At 30.1% G+C, this 20201-nt stretch overlaps 1 long non-coding RNA gene across 1 annotated transcript; it reads right to left on the bottom strand.

Annotated features, from left to right (window-relative positions):
* Positions 1 to 3910: 3910 nt before the first annotated feature.
* On the bottom strand, positions 3911 to 16851 carry LOC114338454 (uncharacterized). The gene is made up of 2 exons (XR_003653761.2): positions 16632 to 16851; positions 3911 to 4123 (listed from the first exon to the last, which is right to left on the bottom strand). It is a non-coding gene; the product is annotated as an uncharacterized LOC114338454 (long non-coding RNA).
* Between the last annotated feature and the right edge of the window lie 3350 nt (positions 16852 to 20201).

Genomic DNA, 20201 nt, shown 5'->3' with positions numbered 1-20201 from the left:
TATCGTGAGTTGAATACTGGGATATATTCCATTCTGGTCAGAGAGGAAGAGATCTAGGCCCGTATTCATAGCCGAGACTCAAGCCAGCGTCGATGTTCAAGAACGACCTTGAACAAATTTGTGTTTCATAAACCGATCTCGACGTCAAATGTGGTCTTGAATCACGGTTATTAGACTTTATTACGGTTGCCTTGACCGACGGTGGTAGGGAGACTTATATTTCTGACTTTACCTCACAAGAGTACACAATCCCATATTTTTAAATGATTTTCAATAATTGAATGTGTGTTATTGTGTATATATGTGTATTATTTTGTGTTATTATTAAATAATAAGACAAATAATACACATTTTATCTTATACCGGGTGGTGAATCGTAAAACGGGCCATAGAAAACTCAATGTAAAATTCTAAATTGTTGAATTCCTGCTTCCCTAATTATTTTACATCAAAAGTCATAAGAGAATACTTGTAGATAATCAAAATCTGTATTAAAATCAAAAGTTAAAATTGTTCTACGATTTAAATGCATTCCAAAATTTTGAAAAATATGATACATTTGCCACAATAGGTATGCGTTTAAAAGTTAGGCCACATGTTACTATTTAACTGACAGTGCTCACACCATTGACTGAATAAAAAATCTTTATTATTAATACTTTCTTCGAAACTGAGGGTATCTTATCATCTGTATTGTTTTTATACAATAAATGATAAAATAAAAATATTGACAGTTCAAAAATGTGAACATTATTGCATTGTGTGCGGCCTAATTTTGGGCTGAAAAACTGAAATGTATTACATTTTTACAAAATTTTGGAATAAGTATGTTTAATTCGTAGACCAACTTTAACAGTTGTTTTCAATACAGATTTCAATCCTCTAGAAATAGTTTCTAATTAGTATGGTATAGTTAGACCCAAACCCAGACATCCAAAGTGAAAGTTATCCTCCAACACCAAATTGTTCTATATGGTCCACATAATGTTCAGAAAAAAGTCACACCATTTTGAGCGTCGGGTTTGGGGGGGAGAGGGGGGAGAAATCTGCAAATTCGTAGTTTTTTACGTTTTTCGTCAATATTTCTAAAACTAAGCGGTTTAGCATGAACAACCCTCTACACAAAATTGTTCTACATTAAATTTGAAATAAAAAAGGCCCTATGCATAACCCTTCTAAAATGAACGGTTCCAAAGTTACGGAGGTAGTACAGTATAATTGGTCCAAAAAATTAAAATTTTTAAGGCACTGCAGTTAAAAATGAAATGTCAAATATTGAACACAAACGTCAAAATATTTTTTATATTTCATTTATTAACATTAACAGTACAACTTGCGCAATTTAAAAAAGGTTTAGGTTTTTTAAAATGTAAGTTAAACTATAATTATTGCATTTTTAACACGTTTGTAGAAAAAAACTATTAAAATTTGTTAGAATATACAACAATAAAAGTAAATGTTATTCTATAGTTATGATTTACTTATTGACAGTATAGGCAGTTTTGATGTAGATGTAATGTCAAGAAAAATATAAAAATGGAATGTCAGTCAAGTTCAAGTAAAAGTTTTTGTAGGTATTGTCCTGTAATTGAAAATGAATAAATTATAATTTTGTTGATATATAAGACGTTTGTAGAAAAAAATATCGTATGGCATAAAATTACATTTTTAAGGCACTCATGTGAATTGCAGAATTCGCTTCGTTCATATAATCATTAGTTTTCTCAGGATTCGAAAAAATGATTGCATTTAAACAGCACTGAAGCCGAAATTTTGCGCCTACACCCTTATAAGTCTGCACCATATATGGAAAACCTTTTTATTTTTAGTTTTATGAAACAAAGCTATTCTTAAGAGGAAACAGTAGCGATCAACAGGTAGCAAAAACGCGTTCCAAGATTGCGGCTGTAATTTTGAAGATTTTTTCGAGATATTTGGCATACGTATTAATATAATAAAGAATGGCGGTACAGAGCCCAAGTTGAAAAATATATTAATATGTGGAAATTACTCTATTAAATACAATATTAAAAAACGAGCCTGTGCAGCCATTAAGAAGAACAAAAAAATACACTTTCTTCAAATAAACTTTTTTATCCGATGCCTAGATTTTGCGTCATTTTGGAACTATGTACTAAAATTTTTTATTTCATTAGTAGTTCCAAAATGACACAAAATCTAGACATCGGATAAAAAAGTTTATTTGAAGAAAGTGTATTTTTTGTTCTTCTTAATGGCGGTACAGGCTAGTTTTTTTAATATTGTATTTAATTACAGAGTAATTTCCACATATTAATATATTTTTCAAATTGGGCTCTGTACCACTATTCTTTATTATATTACGAATACGTGTGCCAAATATCTCGAAAAAATATTCAAAATTAAAGCCGCAATCTTGGAACGCGTTTTCGCTACTGTTTCCTCTTAACGAAAGGTTCTGAATGTTCCAAAACCTGGGATACAATTATTAGATATTATTTTATCAGTTATATACGCAGTATGTCAAAAAATATTCATTGTGGATATTGTAGTCCTGTCGCCAGGGGGGGTACAACGGCCTCGTTAATTCAGATGGACTTACCCAAGTTTTTTTTATGTATTTTGACCCGTAGAACACGAATTTTTTGGGTAACAGTCGATCCGGATGTCGATAAGATTGTTATAGACCAAGAACTTGAGGAATCAAATAACAGCGATTTTTGGCAAAACAAAACAATATTTTGTATTTTTTGGGTCATTTTAAGCAAAAAATATTTCTACAAGTTTTTTAGTAGGATGCACAGTTTTCGAGATAAACGCGGTTGAACTTTCAAAAAATCGAAAAACTGCAATTTTTAAACCCGAATAACTTTTGATTAAAAAATAAAATAGCAATTCTGCTTAGCGCCTTTGAAAGTTCAAGTCAAATTATGTCGGTTTTGATTATTTGCATTGCTAAAAATTTATTGTGTTATTGTTAAACAAAGCTACAAACAACTAGTGCGTGAGTGATGTTTCTATGATTTCTCATTTAAAATCGAACGAGTAGGTAGAATAGGTACTAGTGCAATCAAGACTATTTCTACGTTACATGCGGTAAAACGCATGTAAAAGCACGGGAAACCCTACGTGTTTATAGCTTTGTTAAACAATAAAAAAATAAATTTTTACCAATGCAAATAATCAAAACCGATATAATTTGACTTAAACTTTCAAATGCGGTAAGCAGACTTGCTATTTTATTTTTTAATCAAAAGTTACTCGGGTTCAGAAATTGCAATTTTTCGATTTTTTTAAAGTTCAACCGCGTTTATCTCGAAAACTGTGCATCCTACGAAAAAACTTGTAGAAATATTTTTTACTTAAAATGGCCCAAAAAATACAAAATATTGTTTTGTTTTGCCAAAAATCGCTGTTATTTGATTCGTCAAGTTCTTGGTCTATAACAATCTTATCGACATCCGGATCAACTGTTACCCAAAAAATTCGTGTTCTACGGGTCAAAATACATAAAAAAAACTTGAGTAAGTCCATCTGAATTAACGAGGCCGTTGTACCCCCCCTGGCGACAGGACTATTGTTACTCTTACATAAAATTCATAGTTTTTGACATCTATAGGTATTACTGAAAAAAATTTAATATCTGATGATTGTATCCTAGGTTTTAGATCGTTCAAAACTTTTTATCAAGAATAACTTTTTTATATAAAACTAGAAATAAAAAATTTTTCCATGACGCTGATATAATTATTTGATACTTTTGGAAACTTTATTTTTAATTTTATGAAAATTATTTATTCTTGTTTCCCATATAGTGCAGACTTAATTGAATATACATACTGTATATACCTACATAAAAGTTTCTTATATTTTTTTTCTACATCCTTACAGTTAAGTTATAAGAAGAATGGTTAAAATAACAGGAATAAAATTGGTTATAAATTCATTTTATTATTGAAATATTATTAAAGTAACACTATGTCAAAAATGAATTAAAATACACAGTATTAATATGCATTGGCGTTAGTAAATATTTGCTAATTTTGCCTGGATTTTCCATAAGCGTCATTGTTGGGATTCAGCTGATTGGATCTGTTGTCTCTATCCTGTTGGGTATATCCCTGGCCACCGGCTGAAGCAGTATCTGAAAACAATAATACCAAGTTAGTTAATACTAAACATTAAACATGTATAAACGTTTTCAATTTTGTTGCAACTCGAGAACGCAGCAGTATTATAATATTATAGTTCAATCAGAGAGTGCAGCAAGCGTCTACACGCCAGGGAAATAAGGCAAAAATATACCATGTTCGGGACACTTGAGCAGCCAGGTTGCAAATGGGTTTTTTGAGTACTATATGCCTAATACATTATAAATACAAAAATGCCCGTCACAGTTTTGGACGAGAAGTTTAGTTATTAACAAATAAGGGTCAAAAATGGAATTTTTTTGGTTTAAATCGTTACAGGTAAAAATAGGGTAATTAAATATCGTATTTATAGTATCTTTCTTTTAGTAGATGAGCAAAAGTTTAAAATGGCAGTTTTTGAATTTTAGTCCGATCCTTTGTTGCTTCGGAATAAAATTAAAATTTCGAAAATAAAAAAATTGCTACAACTTTTTCGAAAATTGCCTTAAAAATTTTCATATTGCATGAAAAGTTTATTCAAATAGTCTATATAATGCATAAAAATTTTTAAGACGATTCGTCAAGTAGTTTAATAGGGGAGTGCAATTAGAACGAAAACGTGCATTGTTTCGGAAAAATTCAAACAAGCTTATATTTTTCTAAAACTTTTTTTGTTAGTTTATATACATGTTAAAGTAAAAAGCTCTACTCGCGGATTTGGCCGCTAATTGTTAATTGTTTAAACAATAACAATTATTTTGTATTAATAATTTTAAAAATATCGTTAAATTCATCATTTTACTTTTATCAAATATGTTTCTATTTCGTTTTTGATTATACTGAATCCGAATATGGCATTGCAATTTGAAAATTCTTTTACAGAAGCTCTTATACAGTATGTCTGCTAGTGATGTTGATTGTTACTTTCGAGTATTCGTTACAAATCGTTACTTTTGTATAAAGTAATCATTTACAGTATTCGTTACTTTGATTAGGTACTATGATTACTTTTGTTACTTTTGTATTTGAGTACCGGTAATCATATTGAGAATCGTATTTCTCAGTAGGTAGGTCTGTATAAATATTCCGATATAACAACGACCTTCACCACTCTGTTTAAGAGATAAAAATGATTTGATTACTATGATTACTTTTGTATTTTGTATAGGTATTCCGATATAATAACAACCTTCACGAAGTACGAAGTAATCAAAGTAGATACAATAGTCGTTACTCGCTCTGATACGATTGATACAAAGTAATCAGAGTAATCAAAGTAATCAAAGTAGATACAATATAGTCGTTACTCGCTCTGATACGATTGGTACGAAGTAACGAAGTAATCAGAGTAATCAAAGTAATCAAACTAGATACAATAGTCGTTACTCGCTCTAATACGATTGGTACCAAGTAACGAAGTAATCAGAGTAATCAAAGTAACGATTTGTCTCTCTGAATAGTAATCGTTACTTTCGGTATTCGTAAGTAACGAGTACTTTGTAACGAATAGTTACTTTTTCAACATCATTAATGTCTGCGTAGCTAGGAACCACATGGAATACTTTTTTATTATCAATTTTACGAAAAAAAATTAGTCTTCATAAAATGCTCTGGATAGTCAAAAATCTAAAACTCAACCATCAGATATCAAACTTGTATCAATTTTATACGAGTTATGTCAAAAATATGAATTTCGTTAAAGTGTAAAGTACCTTTATATTTGAGAATATCAAAAAATGCTATTATGAAAAGTTGTTTGAAATTAAAAACTATAATTTTTCAATTTTTTCTCAAATTACGGATACTCATCATCATTTTATTACAATTATGATAACTATTTTATTATCACTTTTACGAAAAAAAGTTATTCTTCATAAAATGCTCTCCCTGGTCTAAAATCTAAAATACAACCATGAGATATTAAACTTTTTTAATTTTATACGAGGTATGTAAAAAATACGAATTTTTCTTAAGAGATTTATTAGAGCCTTTATTACTCACAATATTTTAATAATGATGTAATTGAACACTAAAACAAATTTTTTAATTCCAATAACAATTTTCGATATTGTGAAATTTAACGATACTTTACTTTAAGTGAAATTCATATTTTTTGACATACCTAGTATAAAATTCATTAAATTTGATATTTGATGATTGCATCAGATTTCTATATGATGCAGAGTATTTTATAAAGAATAACTTTTTTTTCGTAAAACTGATAATAAAAAAGTTATCAATCGGTTCCAAGTTACGCAGACATACTGTATAAGAGCTAAAAAAAATTTTTTTTTGCTGAACATTTATTATTGTTGAAGTTTATTTTTAAATGTATTTTAGGTAAGTTTTCCAGAAAAAATTGATCACTTTATATAAACATTTTTTTAGCTGGTAATTTTCGGTTTTTGTATTACATTTTTGTTATCATTCTTAATTTTCTCAAAAAGAAATAGCCTATTTCATCTCTAAAGTAAAATAATTCAGTGCATTTTAAAGAGTACATCCTAATCTTTGAAAAAGTACTTATAAAACTGTAATAGACCTGTTAAAACTTCAGCAATACCGTCTTAAAGTGGTGGTAATTCTAGAAATCTACGAAGATTTCAAAAATTACATTTTTTAAGACGTCATATCATTTGAATTAAATTTTGAGATTTTTTTTTAGGAAACATCATTTAGTTATTTAGTACATTGCTTGAAAGGTAAGTTTTGCAAAGGTTTTATAAGAAAAATTGTATTAGTTACACATTTTTAAACAAAGGTCATGAAGGCTCATTTTCCGCCCCCACCGTACTTATGCCCATAATTTTATTTCTTTTTATTATAACCATAAGATAGCTTAATTATTCTTATTTTAGGTTCAATTCAAAAATTATAGAAGATATAAGGTTTTTTTGTAAGATTTTCTGAATTTTTCAATGGTCAAGTCAGTTTTGTTCTAAAATTGATATTTTCGGAGTTATTTAAGAAAACATCAAAGTTCGTAGTTCATTTTTTGTTTAATAAAAAATGACGCACACATTTCTCGAGTAGAACTTTTTGATATGTTGTTTATTAAACATTTCTTAATGAAATTACAAAAAGTTTTATCTTGTTTGATTTTTTCCGAAGTGAAACTCTAAATGCACTCACTCCCCTATAAATATTATTCAATTTGTTTATCCCAGAGAACCTTTTTTGCAATTTTATTGTTCAGAAAATAATAATGATATAGCAGTTCTATGGAAACCACGTGAAAGAAGAACAGTTATAGTCCATTCTTTAACGGTAAAATATTGCAAAACATAAATTTTAAAGAACCGCTTGGATTGACATGAAATTTGGCATACACATAGCTAACAAGTCAAAGAAAAAAAATGATATTGTGCCGATATGTGCTTTTGCCCTGGGGGTGGTTTTCACCCCCTCTTGGGGGTGAAAAAATATTCGTCCAAAGAAAGTCGGAAATGGGTAAACTGGCTAATTTTAAGTAACTTTTGTTCTATAGTTTTTTCACTAAGTCAATACTTTTCGAGTTATTTGGCGTTGAATGTTCATTTTTGCAACAAAATAACCACGCTTTTAGACGGTTTTTCGCAAATAACTCAAATAGTAAGTATTTTGTCGAAAAAACATTCTGAGCCAAAATATAGCCTATAAAAAATTTAAAAATATGTTGTACATATCACGTCTCTACACTTAGTAGAAGCAGAGTTATAGCTAATGAAAAATAGGTTCATATTCGTCAAATTCCAAATGGAATACTTTAACGTGAAATAACCAAAAATGAAGCACATTTCCGGGGAAAACTCATTACAACTTATTTAAAGTGTTTAAAAAAAGCTTCATTTTTGTTTTATAAAAAAAATTTCTAGCATCAAAATTAAACAAGTTACGCTCAAAATAAAGTTAGTCCCTTTTGGTTTTGGTAAAAAAATCGAGTAAATCACTAGTATCTTAAATGAACTTAATCGTTACGACTTCACAAGTTTCTTGACTCGTGTATATATTGTTTATATGATCTGTAAGTTTCATCGGTAAAGTCCTTATTATTGAAAGGGCTGTAGTTAAAAGGGGTTGAACGAGTCACTGATCACGAATGTATGCAAATTTAGGAACACCAAATCTTAATCAATTTTTGTCTAACAGAAAAACAAAAAATACATGATATTCAGAAAAGCAAATCTGACTTTTTGTTTTTCGAGATTTTTGGTATCTCTAACAATTTTTAAGTTATTTTGAAAAAAGCATATTTTTCAAAATTTAAATTTTTAAAAATTTTACTTTGAAACCAAATTTTTTCAAAAACAAGTACTTTGAATTGATGAAACTTACAGATCATAGAAACACAACATAAGTAAAATAATTTGTGGAGCGGCAACGATTAATTTCATTTAAGTTGCTAATTAGGGGGTGGTCTTCCCGATGTTTTTTTGCAAAAACAAAAGGGACCAACTTTATTTTGAGCGTAACTTGCTTAAATTGAATGCTAGAAACTTTTTGTAAAAACAGAAATAAAGCTTTTTTTAAACACTTAGTTATAAATTATTTTTGCTACGAACGTTTTTTTTTGACAAAATACTTACTTTTTGAGTTATTTGCGAAAAACCGTCTAAAAATGTGGTTATTTTGTTGAAAAATGAACATATTCACTCGCAAATAACTCGAAAAGTGTTGACTTGGCGAAAAAGCTCTATAGAACAAAAGTTACTTAAAATTAGTCAGTTTACCCATTTCCGGACTTATTTTGGACATATATTTTTTACCCCCGAGACTGGATGAAAGTCACCCCCAGGGCAAAAGCACACATCGGCACAATATCACTTTTTTTCTTTGACATGTAAGCTATGCGTATGCCAAATTTCATGTCAATCCAAGCGGTTCTTTAATAGAGCAAAAACTGTTGAAAGAATGGACTATTATGTTTTCAACGCATTTAAAAAAATCATTAAAGTCATTTTTATCATTCCGAAAACATTTTTCTAAGCGTCATTTTTGGCTTATAAACAATTTGAATAACTTTGTTAATATTGACTAACTAAAACTACTTTGGGATTTGAAAAGCTAGTTATTTTCACACGAATTTTCAAAAAAACCTTTCGTCTAGGTTAATCAAGGTCAAAGTTAGCCCCCTTTTTATTTAATTCACAGCTACTTTGTTTATAACAATTAAGCAACCTAAGTAGCGCCATTTTGAAGTTCAAGGTATATAGTTTATGTGTAAAGTTTGACTTTAAACTTCAATGAAGTGGTTAATAAAGCTTTAAAAATTACGTCCTAAAAAATCGATTCGTGGTCGGTGGAGGGGAATTATTAAAATCCAGGGATATGAAAAATAGATTACGACAGATTCTAAGACCTACCGAACATACGTAATTTCATAACAATTTGTCTCGGAGAAGTATGGCAACTAACAGTGTGACAGGAGAATTTTATAGATGCAAATTAATAGATTGCTATTAAAAAATAGGGGTTTGTGATAGTGAAAATTAAGGGTTGTGTGTATTTTTTAATTCTACACCATATAAAATTAAGGTAGACAATTTTGTCCAAAAAAATAACAAAAAATGTCAAGGGGGCAAGTTCCCTTATAATTTATTGGCATGAAAAATATACTCAGTCCTACAGGATATACGTGTAATATTTCATAAAAATCGGTCAAGCAGTTTCGGAGAAGTATGGTAACTAACAGTGTTGTAACGAATATTCGTATTCGCATTCGCATTCGCGAATATTCGCATGTTTTTGCATATTCGCATTCGCATCCGCATTCGCGAAATTTGTGCGAATGTTTTGCGAATATGAAAACCAGAAAAAAAATTTTAAGATAATATTAGGTTAATAAAATCAAAATATATTCACTTCTCATCTTTTTTTATTAAGAAAAGATAACTTAACCCCAAACATGCAGCTACTCTCAGATGAAAATATGCAGGACACAACAGCAGAGAAAGAGACGGAAGATGGAATGAAGCGATAACTCACTGGAGACCTTAAGACTACAAAGGATTAAGGGGCAGACCACAGACGAGATGGTCGGATGATCTAAAACGATACGCAGGGACCGGATCGACAGCATTAGCACTGAACCGAGAAGGAGAAGAGTGAAAAAATAAGGGGGAGGCCTACGTTCAACTTTGGACAAATGAAGGGCAATAGATAGATAGAACTTAACCTTGTATAATCACATTATCAGCCTCAACTTTCTTTCATTATTTGGTATTATGTAATAAAGCTTAAGATTTAGATTAATTTACACTAAATATCAATTAACTTTTCATTATAAATTTAGGAAACATTACAAAAATAGGAACAACTTAAAAAAACTGAATATTCGCATTCGCATCCGCATTCGCGAATGTCGGTAGCAGATATTCGCATTCGCATTCGTATTCGCGAATGTTCAAAAAATGATATTCGTTACATCACTAGTAACTAACACTGTTACAGGAGAATTTTATGTATATAGAAGTAACTGAATTAAATAATAAAAGTGGCTAACTTTGACCGCAATTAACCTAGACAAAAAGTTTTTTTTTTGAAAATTCGTGTAAAAATACCAGCTTTTGAAAGTAGATTTACTCTACAGTCAATATTATAAAAGTTTTTTTAAATTGTTTTTAAGCCAAAAATGAGTAGTAAAATTTTTCGGAATGATAACAATGACTTTTGATAAATTTTTTTTAAATGCTTTGAAAATATAAGTGTTCTTCTTTCATGTGCTTTCCACAGAATTGCTGGATCAATATTATTTTCTGAAAAACAACATTATTTTCTGAAAAATAACATTATTTTCTGAAAAATAACATATTATTTTCTGAAAAATAACATTATTTTCTGAAAAATAACATATTATTTTCTGAAAAATAACATATTATTTTCTGAAAAATAACATATTATTTTCTGAAAAATAACGTACTGAAAAATAACATTGCAAAAAAAAAGCTCTTTTGGATAAAAAAAATTGAATAAAATTTATACTAATTGACGGATCGTCTTTGAAATTTCTTGTGCATGATATGTACTGGTTGTCTCAACTTTTCATGCAATATCATAGTCTGTTAATTTTCTTAAAAGTTATAGTAAATTTTTTATTTTCGAAATTTTAGTCTCATTTTGCAATTAGCGAAGCAACAAAAATAGTCGGACCAAAATCAAAAACTGCCATTTTGAACCTTTGCTTATCTGCTAAAAGATGAATACTCTAAATAAGATATTTAATTACCATATTTTTACCCTATAGCGATTAAACTGCTATTTTTGACGCTTATTTGTTAATAACAAAAATTCTCGTCAAAGCTGTGACGTATAAGAATATAAGATAAGAGTGAGTATAAGAATCCATTGCTGAATGAGATTTCAGCGGCTTTCAAGGAACACCTGCTAGGACTGGATTTATAATTTCTCCATATCCAGAACAACAAAGCATGGATAGAGAATCCATTTACAATGGACGTATAGAATCCGAGACAGAACTTCCGGATTTAGATATAGAGTCAGTAATTGAACTGTCGTGTAGGGCACTCAAAGCATATTTGACAAAATACCGATAGATTTTTGGCTGTCTTTACGACAGGAGTACCCAGTTTTAGCAGAAAAAGAGATAAAGCAGATTCCTTTTGTTACGACCTATAAGGGTGAGGCGGGGTTTTCAACACTGGTTTTCCTAAAAAATAAATATAGGAACCATTTGAAAGTCGAACCATACCTGATGATAAAAACATCTTTTCCTCCAAACGTTAAGTTTTTAGTTAACCAGAAACAACTGCATACTTCTCATTAATAAAGTATTTGATTTTTATTTTGTATTATTAAATTTTTGTTCGAGCTAATGATTCTTTATTAGGCCGCACATCAAAGAAACACGAAACGTAAATCACGTTTCATGGAAATAAAACACTGCTAAACAAATAGACGTCAGGTCATTTATGAAACTTTCCGAAAATAAAAATGTGTTATGATGAGCATGAATCACACTCGTTTTATTGGTAGGCGGACTAAAGATTTGTTTAGCCGTTAATTTTCATGTTTCATGTTTTTCGTTTCATGTTTCGTTGGTGTGCGGCTTGCCTTAGAGTATATAAAACTATAACAAATATTTAATGTTTTCTTTAAATAACCGGGCCACGCAAAAATAATGGGCAAGTTAAGAAGATTTCTAATATAAAATAAAATATGGGTGTTCCATTTAAAAAAACAAAAGCTTGGTCTGCTACTATGTTATCAAACACCCTGTAACATAATTACTAATTTTGTAATTTAAAGCTCAAAATTGGCTACAAGTTTTGTTATTAACTTGTATTGCTCTATTACTATAGCGGATCTACTTACTTAAGCTTCACAATAATCAATCACTCTAGATTTTGTCTTTACCTGCACAGGTGTACTGCGCAGTAATGAACGCAACCTGTATCAGCAGTCGGATGGCCGGTGCCGGTACGGTGTTCGAGGAAGCATAGGGGACAATATATGAAATAATCAGCTGTCTTTGAATACTTTCTCTAAAACGTTGCTAGCTCTTAGACTAAAGACGGACTAAACGAATTAATGAAATATTGTTGAGCAGCAATATCAGAACAATTAACAACATTAATTATCAAAATTATAAAACAATAGAATGTAGAATAAAACAGTCAGAAAACTAGTAAAAAATTTTACAAGAACTAATAAATCGGAAGATAGTTTAGCAGAAGAACAGGAAGTTTTTCGTGTTGGAAGATCCTGTGCAGGTGCAATTTTCGTCATAAAGCAAATGAGTAAGAAATCATTATTAGAGTATAATATACCAGTGTCTGATTAACTTGGAGAAAAAACATTTGGCATATTAAAACTTGAAATATGTAATTATTCATCTACTGTATAATGGAAAAGTTCCCCTAAATATCATAAGAAATATTTAAAACGTCTACCAAAACAATTGAAGTCAGAACAGATGGACAACTTACAGAGCCTATAGACATAGGCAGCGGAATAAGACTCATCGAGCCATATACAGGGTGTAACAAAAATACAGGTCATAAATTTAATCGCGTATTCTGGGACCAAAAATAGTTCGATTGAACCTATCGTACCTTAGTACAAATGTGCACGGAAAAAAAGTTACAGCCCTTTGAAGTTACAAAATGAAAATCGATTTTTTCCAATACATATATCGAAAACTATTAGAGATTTTTTATTAAAAATGGACGTGTGGTATTGCTATGGCAGTATTATTTTAAGAAAAAATTATAATGAAATTTGGACACCCCATAAAAATTTTATGGGGGTTTTTTTCCTTTAAACCCCCCCAAACTTTTGTGTACGTTTTAATTTAATTATTATTGTAGCGCCATTAGTTAAACACAAGTTTTTAAAAACCTTTTTTGTCTCTTAGTACTTTTTGCAAAAGTTAGTTTTTATCGAGATATTTGAATATTTGTCAAATCCACCACATATTTGTATATGGTAAAGTACGATTATGGAGACTTGGTAATAATATGAAAATTTATTTATGATTTACATTTTTAGGTATATTTTGAACCATATTAAAAAAGAAGCCACATCTCGATAAAAGATGCTTTATCAAAAAAATACAAAGAGGCAAAAAAGTTTTAAAAACACTGTGTTTAACTAATGGTACCACAGTAATAGTTTAATTGGAACGTATACAAACATTTGGGGGGTTTAAAGGAACAAAACCCTCATAAAATTTTTATGTAACATATTAAAAAAGAAGCTGCAACTCGATAAAAACTGCCTTATCGAAAAAATACTAAGTGGCAAAAAAGTTTTAAAAATATTTAATTTACCTAATGGCACCAGAATAATAATTGATTTGAAACGGACACAAAAGTTTGGGGGGGTTTAAGGGAACAAAACCCCCATAAAATTTTTATGGGGTGCACAAATTTCACTATAATTTTTCTTTAAGATATTCTTGCCATAAGAATGCCATAATATGTCCATTTTCAACAAAAAAACTCTAAAATTTTCATTTTGTAACTTCAAAGGGCTGTAACTTTTTTTGTGTGCATATTTGTACTAAGGTAAGTTAGGTTCATTCGAACTGTTTTTGGTCCCAGAATATGTGGTTTAATTTATGACCTGTATTTTTGTTACACCCTGTATACGCTTCAATTATTTAATCATGGATGAAACCATCAATAGTGCTAACAAAGGAAGCTCATCAAGGTAATGAGCAAAAGAATTTAAGAGGACAATTACATCTCAGAAAACTAAAACAATAGTATCACCAAAAAACCAATGAACCAAGGAAAAAATGTTGAAAAATACGCATCTCAATGTCGATTTTTGGTTATAAAATTTTCATGAAGATTCACAACTTTTTCAGCTATAGCATATTCAAATTTTAGTTGAACTTTAAAACCTTTACATTAACCTTAGATGGAAGGTACTTTAAAATAAGAAAAAGAAAGTAGCAACAAAAGAAAATCAAATTCCAGTAAATATTAGAGAACTAAAATAAGGAAAAAACTCTATAAAAGCCAAAAAACGGTTAAACTAAAAGTCTAGAAAAACGGGCAGGACTATATTTTTTGCAATTATTTTGGATTTAGTCAAAAGTAAAAAAAAAACGATTTTCTATGTGTATTTTGTTACGGAAATTGAAAAACGTAAAAAAACCTTTAAAAAACGTAAAAAAACTTTTAAAAAATGGAAAAAACTCATGAGAAAATTGTAAATATCAACAAAAGTCTAATAAAATTATAAAACTGCATATTAATAAAAAATATGTTATTGCTTTAAAACTGCTATTAGTAAGTTGTAGATATAACGGAACAATAAAATTTTTACAGAAAAAATCAAACTGTATGCAAAATAAATTAATGTTACACTGAAACGTTAACAAAATCACATTTTTAGTAAAACTGTGGCTTATTTCCCATTAAAAATAATTAAAATAAATTAAAACCTAAAAAAATCTAACTAAAAAAAAAGAAATATTCCCTTTATTATAAAAGTAAAACTATAAAAAATATAAAAGTATAAAAAACAATAATTAGTTATTGCAAGATAAAGATGAGCAAAAGAATTTAGGAGGATAATCACATCTCAGAAAACTAAAACAAAATACATTATCACCAAAGAACCACTGAAACGAAGAAAAAATGTTGAAAAATACGCATCTCAATGTCGATAAAATTTTTCATGAAGTATCCACAACTTTTTTAACTATAGTATGTTAAAATTTTATATTTTTTAGAATTTCTACAAAATAGAACTTTAAAGCCTTTACATTATTGCATTATTTTTTTTAGACGGAAGTTACTTTTAAATAAGAAAAAAAACAACGAAACGAAAAAAAAACAAAGAACGAAAATACGAAAAAACTATAAAAGCAAAAAACGTTTAAAAGTCTAGAAAAACGGACAGGGCTATTTTTTGCATTTTTTTTTTTTTTTATTCAGTCAAAGAAGTCAAAAATCGATTTTCTTTATATATTTTGTTACGGAAACTGAAAAACGTGCAAAGAAACCTTTAAAAATGGAAAAAAATTTACGAAAAAATCGTAAATAACAACAAAACGTCTTTATAAAATTATAAAACTGCTTTTATTGCTTAGTAATGGAAAACTGCTATTAATAAGTTGTAGATAAGGGAACAAAACATTTTTACAGAAAAAAAAATCGATGAAAGTCAATGCAAAATACATTAAAGCCGAAAAAAATTTCTCCAAAAAATCAAAAAAGAAAATATTCTCGTGCTTATGAAACTAGAAGTAGAATAAAACTTAAAACAAAGGAGGTACATAGATAAAGCTTGAATAAGAAAAAGAAAGTAGCAAATAAAAAAACAAATTCCTGGAAATATCAGAACGAAAATACGGAAAAAACGAAATCAAAAATCGATGCAGAAGAAATAATTAGAACCTAAAAATTTTCGAAATCATCACATCAACAAAAATATAGTATAATGTCTATAAAAGCAAAAAAGGTAATTAAGTCTATAAAACGGATTATTTTTTTTGGATGTAGTATGTAGTCAAAAAAGTAAAAAAAGATTTTCTTGATGTATTTTGTTATGGAAACTAAAAAGTGCAAAAAGAACCTTTAAAATAAAATAATAAATCATCAAAATATCGTAAATTACAACAAAACGTGTTATACAATTATAAAACTGCTTATTAAGGGCATAGGCGCAAAATTTCGGCTCCAATGCTTTTATAAAGACAGTTATTTTTTTCGAATCGTAAGAAAACTAAATATTTTTAAACGCAGAATAAAGGATTAAATTATTTATTACCAAGGGCCGAAAGTTCCTCAGAATACACAAAATTTCTTTTGAATGAGATATTTGAAATTAAAAATCACAGTAAATTTTCTCTTTTCTTTTGCCCCTGTAACTTATTAAAATAAACATAGAAGTTTTTAAGGACTTTTGGCCCTTGGTAATAACGTAATATTTCATTCTGCGTTAAAAATTTTTAAAATAGTCATTAGTTTTCTCAGCAATCGAAAAGAATGAATGCATTTAAAACGCATTAGCCGAAATTTTGCGCCTATGCCCTTAACATATAAGCAGGAAAAAAACAAGAGTACTTACCCTTCCAATTATCTGGCCTAGAATCAAGCCCTCTACTTTGATAGAATCTGTCATTGTTGGCATTTAGCTGTGTGGCCCGATTGTCAGTATTTGCCTTTGAATCTCTATCAGCCATGATGAAGTTGCTGGTAAATATCTGATATCTCGAGGTTAAAACTGAATGGTACTGAAGTACTTACTAATCAAGTCACTGTGAAGTTCTGAAGTTTTTCATATTTTCTCCTTTATATATGTGCGTCTTTTATCGAAATTATTCCAGACTATTCTATAGGGTTGAGAGGGGCATGCATATTGTAAAAAATTTGTAAGTTCTTAACTATTTATCTTAATTCATTACAATAAAGCTAAAATAAACATTGGCACTTTAAATCACATTTGAGTTTAAATTATTTTAATGTTCAATTCTTCCTCTTCTTAAAGTACCGTCTCCTCAATGCAGCTTGGCTGCAATTGTAAACTCTTCTCTGTCTTCAGCTGTTCTTATTAGCTGTTGAACATTTAGCCCTGTCTATTGTCATCATAGGCGTAACCAGGGGGGGTTTTGGGGGTTATAACCCCCCATTGGGATGTACTTTGAGCTCTATACGCTTAACACCATACCCTTCGGAAACCTTCCAGTAGTTGTACCCCCCCCCCTTTCCAGTAGTTGTAACCCACCCTTAGGATTATCCTGGTTACGCCTATGATTGTCATATGCTTCTTAGGCACAAGAGCCTTTTTCTTTCTAGTCGTTCATTTCCCTCGATCTTTCCTTTCACTATTAGTTGGGCACAGGCGCGGATCTAGAAATTCATAATAGAGGGGCCAGACTTACCGCAAATATTATATTATCTAGATTTAGCCATATGACTCACACCTACTTCAAGGATAACATTCACTCATCCCAGACCTACGGTAGACCTTTGATACCTAAGGAGTGAGCTCTGATGATACTCTTTCCGTGTGACGGAAGAAACACGGAAATAGTCCGTGGTGTCATGGGTGGGTGTCCAATAAAATAGGGGGTTCCATGGACCCGTTGACCCCCCTGTATCCGCGCCTGGTTGGGCATATAAGTATTTATTATTTCTCAACATGTGTCCTAGGTATGATCTTTTTCTAACTTTCACTGTGTTGAAAAATGCTCGTTCCTTTCCTATTATATGCAGCACTTCTTCGTTTGAGATATTCGATATCCATGAAATTTTGAGGATTTTCCGGTAGATCTACATTGGGTTGAATATTGGCTTTAGCCACTCTTGGAGTATTTTTACTGTATCAAAAGAACAAATATTTCGATGTTTTCTTCACCGATTAATTTTAACTGATTTAACTTTTAATTCTGAGTATATTCCATTGAACCTATGTTCATTGTCCCATGCGTTTTGACATATTTGAGATGTTCACTTATTCTAACGTTTAACCATCTTGATGTTTCACCTATTGTTCGCATTCACAATGTATTTTATAAATACAGTTCTTTGTTCTTTCTTGTTCATTGTTAGGTTTAGTTTTAGATAAAATAGATCTCAATACGTGTTTGTTGTTTTGAAAGTTGTTGAAATGTTGAATTTATTTCCTATTGTTTTAAGTTTCTCGGATAGTCCTTTTATATATTTGGTATTAATATTTATTTATGGTATAAACTTATGTAGTTAGTTTTGAGAGTAAACTGAATGTAAGACCAAATACTTACAATGGCGGGATAGTATCACGAGGTTTTTCCTGGTTTTTTCTCGTGATTTACTATGGAATCACTAACACGAAAATTTTACTGTCACCATTGCATGTGGTTGTCTTTTCAAAGATAAATCACATGCTACGATTTTTCTTGTGACGGATATTCTTGAGTTAAAGTTGATTTCATGTAATCGAATGAACTATCTTTCAATAAAGTCGTCCCAGGAACGGAACCCATAAATATTGGCAATATCATTTTAAAGTCTTCTTCTTTGAAATGTTTAATATATGTCTGAATTGCCGATATGAATGAGTCAAATTAAATTCAATTATTCGAAGAATTTGTTTTTACTAAGCAACAACATTTTTGTTTAATTCAGTACTATTTTGTATTTTGATAACGACGTCCGAGGTGGAAGTCGAAACGTCAATAAAATCATTTTTTAAAGTGTGGCTTATTTCCCACTTAGCTTAGAATAGTAAACTACATAAATGCCACAAAGAAATAGCTTCAGAACAATATTTGTATTTAAAATATCTAGACTATTCCTTCCGGGGATTCTTTGCACCCCTTGATCATATAAGATCTGCCGAGAACTAAAGGCCGTTTCTGTTTGTGATTTACACCAGCGGTTCTTAATCTGTGGTACATGTACCACTGGTGGTACATATCATTATTGAGGTGGTACACAAAACGCAAAAACAGCCAAAATCAGCACCACTGTTATAGTATTAGATCACTTAGCTAGATAGGTATTTCAGTTAGGTGGTACTAAAAATAATAAAAAGTATTTGGTGGTACATGACTCAAAAAGATTGAGAACCGCTGATTTACACAATTGCTATACAATTACACAATAATCGTACAAGACTATGCGGCTGATGACAAAATTACACAAACTCCATTAAGAAACCGAATCATTTCTTTCCTCATTTCCCAGTTAAAGAAGCAGGTTCTTCTGAAATTCGAATTGTGTCTGATTCTAATAATAAGTTGGCGGGTGAACAATCTCTTAATGTGACTCCAGCCCTGGACCTCATTTATAAAAGTATCGATAAATTTCAGCTCCGAGTTAAAACGTGTTTTTGTTAGTTTACACCCAAAATTAAAAATCAAGTTTGTAATAAGAGTGAAGTGAAGTTAAAGTGGTTACTAAGTACAGAAGAGAAAAAATCGTAAGTACAATTTTCATTTCGTCCATATCAAACCATTTAAAGGTTATTGTTGAAAACTAAGCGAACAGAAAATCCATTTTTATTTAAAATAAAAACGGCGACAAACCAGCTTAATTACCTTAAGTTAGGAAGGGCTCTAGAAAATTCCATCAATGAAGAAAACAAAAATTAAAAATGAATAGCAATTTAACTCATACAGCAATCACCAAACCATTATCAACACCAACCAGTTCTTCCACATCTTCAACAATAACCTACTCCAATGCCGTAACCAACTTTAACTTCCCATCCAGAGAACAAGCAGTCGTTTTGTCATCTGTACCAGACACAAAAATAAATGAATATATAACAGCAATAGGAACTTTAGTACAACCAAAAAATATCATCTTCGCTTCCAAAATATAAAACAATCCGAGTATGCATCTATCTTAATAACACCAAAATCGTAGAAAATTTACTACACAATCACAAATCCGTTTAGATACAAGGAAATGCCGTCGAGATCGGAAGATTAATTACTCCTGCGTGCCTACTAGTGATATCAAATGTCTGTCCCAATATTCCAAAATACTATAATCGAAGAAGAGCTCAAAAAATTGGAGCTTACTGCAGTGTCTAAAATAACATTTTTAAAAGTTGGCAAGTCTGAATCTGAATAATACAGTCATATATTAAGCTTTAGGCGTCAAGTATTTGTTGCTCCAGCAATTAATAATCTGATCCCAAATTCACTTC

This window comes from Diabrotica virgifera, chromosome 9 (assembly GCF_917563875.1).
Source record: "Diabrotica virgifera virgifera chromosome 9, PGI_DIABVI_V3a".
NCBI classification, from domain to species: Eukaryota; Metazoa; Arthropoda; class Insecta; order Coleoptera; family Chrysomelidae; genus Diabrotica; species Diabrotica virgifera.
This window is presented reverse-complemented; position numbering and strand designations above follow the sequence as displayed.